Genomic DNA, 7,197 nt, shown 5'->3' on the forward strand with positions numbered 1-7,197 from the left:
ACTTCTCACATGGGTTACACATAAAAGCACCACGCACACAATAAGCTGACTGGCACATACTAGATGGTCAAGATATTTTTTTGTAGAATGAACAATATCCAAGCTTTCCTGCCTTGTCCACAGTTTCTGTCTGCTAATTTAGCCCCTACAATGCCAGCAACATAATCTTCCTAAAACATAAATCTGATCATAGCATGCAGCTAGCTAAAATCCTTTATGATACCTAAAAGCCTTCAGGATAATGTTCAAGCATTCATGATTACCATGTCTGTTTTGTCTTCTGCTACTCTCCCTGTCCTGAGGAAATCTTATTATGCTCCATTCCTACCTACGCAGTTCCCTACACACCATGTTCTTTCACACACACCTCCAAGTCTTCATTCAAGCAGTTCCCTCTGCCCAGAATGCCCTTGCTACCTTGATTCCCTGAGCTAATGTCTTCATTCTTCATAATTCAAAGTAAGTGTCACTCTCTCCAGGAAGCATGTCCTAACTCTTCAGTCTGGATTAGATGCTTCTCTGGGCTTCTAAAACATTCCAGGCATACTGTTAGCCCAGCATTCATCACACTGAAAGGTAATTTTCTGTTGACTATACATCTTTCCCATTGGACTGAAAGCTCCTTGGTGGCATGGATGTGTCCTACTCACTTGAATTCCTCTGCCTTATACTATATGGATATATTGAATGCCCAATAAATTAGCAAATAAATGTAGGAATGAATCAGGCTTTGCATGATTTGTCATTTTCACCTCTACAGTTCCATTTGATTCTCATTTCAGCTCCTGAAATTAGATGTATAGCTATAAGAGTCCCTTTTATGCTAATGAGAACACAGACTTATCTTTCCTAAGATGAGTAACTCTCACAAAATCGCACACCACGTAAATCAAGGATCTGGATTTCAAATCCAGGTCTCTCTGGCTTCAAATGTAGTGCTCAGGATCTCAAAATTCATGGACGCCTTAGCACTTCATCAGCACAGAAATCAAACCACCTCATGGCCCATATTTCCTCCATGAAATACTTGGTGATTAACTTCAGCCTGCCTGAGTTATTCTCAATTTTTTCTGCGCTCATGCTTAGAGTCAACACATGTAGGTTGTTAGTCTCTGATGGTGCAAATCAAGGAGGTGATGAGGTTAGACTGCAGCTGTGTAGCTAGCTTGGCTTAATCCATCCAACCATCCTGCACATACTTTCTTACTTTAACCCACCTCCTGACAAGAAAATATCCTTGTCAATCAACACCATTTGAGATAATGTGGATAGATCCTCGCAGATCAAGAAATTAGTTTATCATGCCCTGCATTCTAAAACAAATAAGAAAGCAAAGCAATTCTAGATGCTAATTACCCTGCATTTCCAGGAAAAGAAAAAAAAATTTTCCCCCAGATTTTGAAAATACTCACTTCTTGAACTTCTGACATCTGCTTGTTACTCTGGGAACTAAGTCAATAATATCATCATGTTGCTAAACCCCCAATACCATCCATCGGTACTTTTCTTTCTCTCAAGTTTTCTGTAAACTGGTGGGAGTGTAAAGACTGCATTTACTCACTGATGCAAAAAAATTCACAAAGCATTTTGAAGATAAAAGCAATAGTATTAATAGCAACTGTTTATAGCACAACTCCTCAGTGCCAAGCACAGCAGTAGGTGATGAACATGTGGAGTCATTAACGAGCTCATAACCACCACAAAAGAAGTTGCATTTATCCCATTTCACAGTTGGAGCAACTGACACTCCAAGAGCTTTCAGAGCTTTCCTAATATCCCAAGTCTGCAAACTAAAGGAACGGAGACTTAGGGACTGCCCGGCCTTTTGGCTGGTGGAGGGGGTAGAGGGGGGCCCCCAGGGGTACAGGGAGGTGAGTGGGGCTGTTTGTCCTCAGGGATGTTGCAGGCTAAGCCCGATGTGAGCGGTCCTCCCTGGCCGACTACCCAGGAAGACAGCGTGTGTCCTTGCCCCTGGCCACGCCTGTGGGTGCCACTGCCAAAACCGATGGAGGGTGGGGTGGGGAGTGCAAATCTGCCGTCAGCTCATTTCAGCCTGTGTGGCCCGGGGGGTGAGGGAGACAAAGGGCTACCAGCCATGCCTCGCGAGGGCTCCGGGAAGTTCACCCGTTTTTTTATTAAGGCTTTTAAAATGCAATATTTTTACTTGGCATTTTAAGCCTCTATTTACCACATGTCGATTTCAGCAGCACTCATTTCGTCTTCTGTAATGGTTTTCCTTCGCAAGGGCTTTTCCATCGACGTCCTCATAGAAGTTGTAATTTTGCGGTTTGCTGACCTGGGGAAAGGGTGCGTGCGCTTCACTTCTGATCGGGTTTCTCTACCTGCATTCGCCGCCTCGGGTTTGCTGTGTCAGTTCTGGGTTGCTGGGTGTAGTGGGGCCAAAAGTTAGCCCCGGGGACCCCCTGAGTCCCGGGTCTTGAGTCCTGCGTTTCTGGCCTCCAAGCGGCGAATGCTGGGTGCAGGGGGTGCCTATTAAAGAGTGCATGCGTCCTGCGGGAGCGGTGGGGGGGAGTGTATTGCATTCCATGCTTCAAGCCAGGGCACAGAGAAGCCACATAGTAGGTGCTCAATAAACATTTCTGTGTAAGTGAGCCAGCTGTGGCTGAACCTGTTTCTAATCTTCTGATTTTGAAGCTACTTCTAAAAAAATTAAGTTTACTGGCACTAGGTCAGACTTCACTGTCTAAAATACTTCCTTAAAGAATATACTTTAGGGTTTAATCACATTATTTTCACCTCAGGAGCCAGTGTAACCCTGAATGTTTAATTATGCTACTAGTTTTATACCTAATCAATCTTTTTCATTAAAATCCAGCGAAGCAGACAACTGAGGTAATTACTGCAGAGTCATCTTAATTGAAAATTTTAGCTTCTAATTAAGAGTCATTGTTTATCACATCAGAAAACAGGATTTGTGACAGAGTTGCCCTGTTCATTAATTTTTTAGCCTTTTTTGAGGCTGAACATAGCATATGGTACCCCTATCCATGTGAGCTTTGTGGGGCTTGCACATGTGCTTAAGTATATTTAAGAGTGTTTTAATTGAGTCAGAGGAAAACAATAATAAAAAAAAAGCATGAAACTCAATGGCAACTCTCTTAGTAAAACCCTTGATCCAGTATTGATGCCCCAGCTAATTACAAGATGTTCAAAAGTAAATTATTTATACCTCAATTGCTAATTGAATGCATAATTATATTCACAACTGAAAAAAAAGTTGCTTCACAAGTTATCATTTAAACAAAGACTTCTGAATGCACACCCAAGTCTCTGCAGCATAAAGAAAGAATTATTATTTCCCCAGACTCCCATTTCTAGAATTTTTGTTTTCACCATCAGAATCATGCAATGGGTCTTCAGAAGTAAGGCGAGTCTCCTTGTACAGCAGAAAACTCCATCCATTCAACGGGTAAATACAGCCATGATACATTGTCCCTTGGGAAAGACAGCTTCATTACTCACAGCAGTTGCACTGCAGCCCTCCAAGTGTACGTGTGTTGTGGTGTAACTCATGACCAAACACTGGCTAATGCTCTAAGTCACTATCCTTTGTTTTGATGGTGAGAGTTCTTTAAATCTCGCAATCATAATTCATGAATTCCACTGCTCTATTAAACATGATCTCAGAGCCAAAAGAGAACAAAGGGCAACCATAGACAGTGATACAGAAGAACCGATCAATTCTTTAAAGAAAACCAAGATACAAGTAACATGTTTGATTGAGTATTTCTGAGTCTGTATGTTAGGAAGCCTGGAGGAAAGGCAGGGCTGGGAGAGAGGTGGGGGAAGAAATTAGTAATAGTGGAAAGTTAAAATTAATCATTGAAATTGACTTAAGGATAAATTTTAAAGTTATTAATATAACTGAAAAGTTGAAAGGTACTTAAACTTTTAAATTTTAAACTTCTACATATAACATTGAAAAGTTCTGTCATGGAAACAGAAATCAAATGCTTACCATCGGTTATGGCAATGGCCACCCTGGCCTCGTAACATCAAAGTTGGCATAAGGGGTTCTCATATTTTTAACCTTAGGTGGATAAAAAGGGGGCTTCATCATCTACAATTGAGGTTTTCAAACTATCTTCTGTAGTAATTTGGGGACACTCCTTGTGCCCCAATAACAAAATGCTCTCATTCTCTATATATCATTTTTATTGCGCCATCCCAAGAACAGTGGGTGCTATAGTTTCTTTAATAAAGTGAGCCATATTTGCTTTGCTCTTACTCTAAACATTCATCACCGGACATACAGATGGTTACTTAAGTGTTTGGTCATCCTAAAGGACTTTAAAATTCATTTTATATTGGAGGGGGGTTCAGAGTCAGCAGATGAAATTACACTATTCCTTGAAGAAATCTTCTAAATAGTAATTACTTCTCTCTGTATGAAAAAAAATGGTTATAGGGAAGGATTACAGTTTACTAAAATCCCTCATTATTGTACCAGGTTCCTTTTCCATAAAACACCACTTCCAAGCCATAAAACAAGCAAAAAGCACAGGATTAAGTATGTATACTAGCCAGCCTTTCCAAAAGAACACCAGCATTCAGATTTTAACATAAATTCAAATTGCGTTTTCTTCTGGGAGCAATTTGTACATAGTTCTGGATGTTTTCCTATCCAGAAAATAGCAAATTCTGGTTACATCCATTTTGGTGGGACAAGGGTTGGGCACTTTAAATCCTGTCTGCTGCGCCATGGTCCACTATTATCACAGCATACAGCTCCGTGGATCTGCACTGTATGTTAATGCTGAAAGAACCCATTCAGAAAAAATTTTGACTGGCAGAAGAAGGGCTGATAAGGGGAGCAAAGTTACTTTGCAAAATGGTCAATGCAGGGTGCTGTAAAATAAAAATATTTCCAAGGGTTGCTTCACAGACATAGCACATTTTACGGCAGAGGGGCCGGTGAGTAAGCTGGCTCTCGAGGCTATGCATTATTCCTTTCCTTTGCTGTGACACGTATGACAATGCCATGCTGCTGGCGGTGTCCAGCCACCTGGAGTAACTGGCATATAAATTGTGTTGGCAACAGAATACTGATAAACATTGATAAACAACGTTAAAATAAAAGAGTGTAAAGTGGTGTAAATGAGGAAGATTCTTTGGATAGGTGTTGAGGCTTCTAATCGCTAACTCAGCTATGATGGAGCTATCATGATAACTCTTCTTAGCACCGCCATTTCTTGAGTACATACTAGGCTCCAAGCACTGGGCTTACACACATCCCCTTACTTAATCCTAGTATGGACAAGAATATTGAGACTTCAAGAGGCAAAGTAACTTGCCAAAACTCATATTGCTGGTACATGGCCAAACACAAGAACTAAAATTAGTCTCAAAGCCACACTCCTAACCACTCTGCTCCACTGAGTCAAACATTTAACTTTCTGTTTTCAGACTATCATGGAATACAGAAATTCTAATTCCTTCAGGAGGCAGGGAATTGCAATTGCCAATATAGATGTTTTCTAAAACAAAAAAAAAAACACAAAAAGTCGAGGCAAAACTTCAAATTCCTAACCGGGAGGCACACGGTTCCATTTTTTTTTAAAGTACCCAGTAGCAAATAATGCATCCACTGAAGTAAATCCTAGTAATTTAAACTAAAATTCAAAGCAAAATAATCTTTGTGAATTAAAGACTCCGCTTTCGGCATCATTAGCATTGGCAAGCAGGGGTTGACTGGGTAGCTTTCAGAGCAGGCCTCCATACAAATGCAGACAATGTAAAGAAACTGCACACCAAACACACCTAATGGCAACACAAAATAAGTTTGTAGATATTATATTTATCCAACAGCTTGAGGCTCCATGCATCCTTCATTGTGAAATAGAGAGATTATTTAAATGGAAATTTGTGCCCTTTAGCTAATATGGTTTAGGTTTAATATGCACAAAGTGTTAGAATTACTCTAGAGAACAGGGAAAATTTAGAACAGTTATGTAACTTCTTTGTATTTAAAGTAACAACTAGTACATATACACACACAGAGAGAGAGGATAGATGAGAGATGGATGGATGGATGGATGGATGGATGGATAGATAGATGGATAGATGGATAGATAGGTAGACAGATAATTTAAAAGGAATTTTTAATTTAGACTCAAAAGGCCAGTTTTTTTAGAAACTTAAAAATCTCTGCCCCTGCAGGACAAAGCAGACTGTACTTATCTCCTTGTAGGACAGCCACCACAGCTTAGTGGGATAAAGAAGGGAAGAAAATCATCTTTTTTTGGAGGAGGTAATTTATTACTACTCATAAAGGCGGTCATTCAGTGAGGGAAAAGAAGCTAAACCTCAGGGCGCCTCCCTGCAATTTCCTTTTCTTGTTGCGATCCTTTGATTACCTTCGGTAATCTCATCCAATTTCGTGGTTTCAAATACCATACACATGCCAAGAACTTCCAAAAATACCCCTCCAGACCAGACTCATAGATCCATCCACTCAGCTGTCTAATAAGCGTCCCTAACTCAACATGTCCAAAACTGAGCTCTGATTCCCACCCCCCTCCCAAACCTGCTTCTCTCAGTCCTCCCCACTTTCCTTAATGGCAACTCTATCCTTCTAATTGTTCAAGACAAAAACTTCGGAATTAGCCTTGACTTCTTCCGTAATTTCATCCAAATCATCCACAAATCCTGGCAGCGTTCTCTTCAAAACATGTCCAGAATCCTGTATCTTTTCCTCTCCAATGCCGTCACCATGGTCCAAGCCATCATCATTTCTCTCCTGGATTTTTGCAGTAGCCTGCTAACTGGTCTCCTTCCTTCCACCCTTTCTCCTACAGCCTTTTCTTAACATAGACCAACATGGTTTTGTTAAATGCAGTTGGGCATCGCTGAGATCGCGCCTGCAGGACTGAGGCACTCACCACCCAGCAGCTGGGAATGCTGGCTGATAAGGGCTTGCATTTAAACCTGCTCTGGGAATTGCCCTCAGCCAAAGGGAACTGCCTGCTGCAGTCCTGCCCATCCGCTGATGCATAAGCAATCACTGGTGTAGTTGGCGATGCAAAAGTTCAACATTTGGGACAACTCTTAAGAGTCAGGCCAACTCTAGGAAAACCTGTGCATCAGTGGGGACCTCTGTTGCAACCGCATCACATTTCTGCTTCTTCCTTTGCCCGGTCCTGCTCTCTCACTCTCTCAGAGGTGTCGCTCCTGAGA

General features: G+C 41.3%; 1 long non-coding RNA gene across 2 annotated transcripts in view; it reads right to left on the minus strand.

Annotated features, from left to right (window-relative positions):
* The window catches only part of LOC143682848 (uncharacterized), a 114,512-nt gene extending 110,880 nt beyond the window's left edge, over positions 1-3,632 (minus strand). For both annotated transcript variants that reach the window (XR_013175319.1, XR_013175318.1), the window contains exon 1: positions 3,355-3,632. This is a non-coding gene — a long non-coding RNA (uncharacterized LOC143682848). The remainder of the gene's footprint in view (positions 1-3,354) is intronic.
* Positions 3,633-7,197: the final 3,565 nt, after the last annotated feature.

The sequence above is a fragment of the Tamandua tetradactyla genome, chromosome 5 (assembly GCF_023851605.1).
Source record: "Tamandua tetradactyla isolate mTamTet1 chromosome 5, mTamTet1.pri, whole genome shotgun sequence".
Classification (NCBI taxonomy): domain Eukaryota; kingdom Metazoa; phylum Chordata; class Mammalia; order Pilosa; family Myrmecophagidae; genus Tamandua; species Tamandua tetradactyla.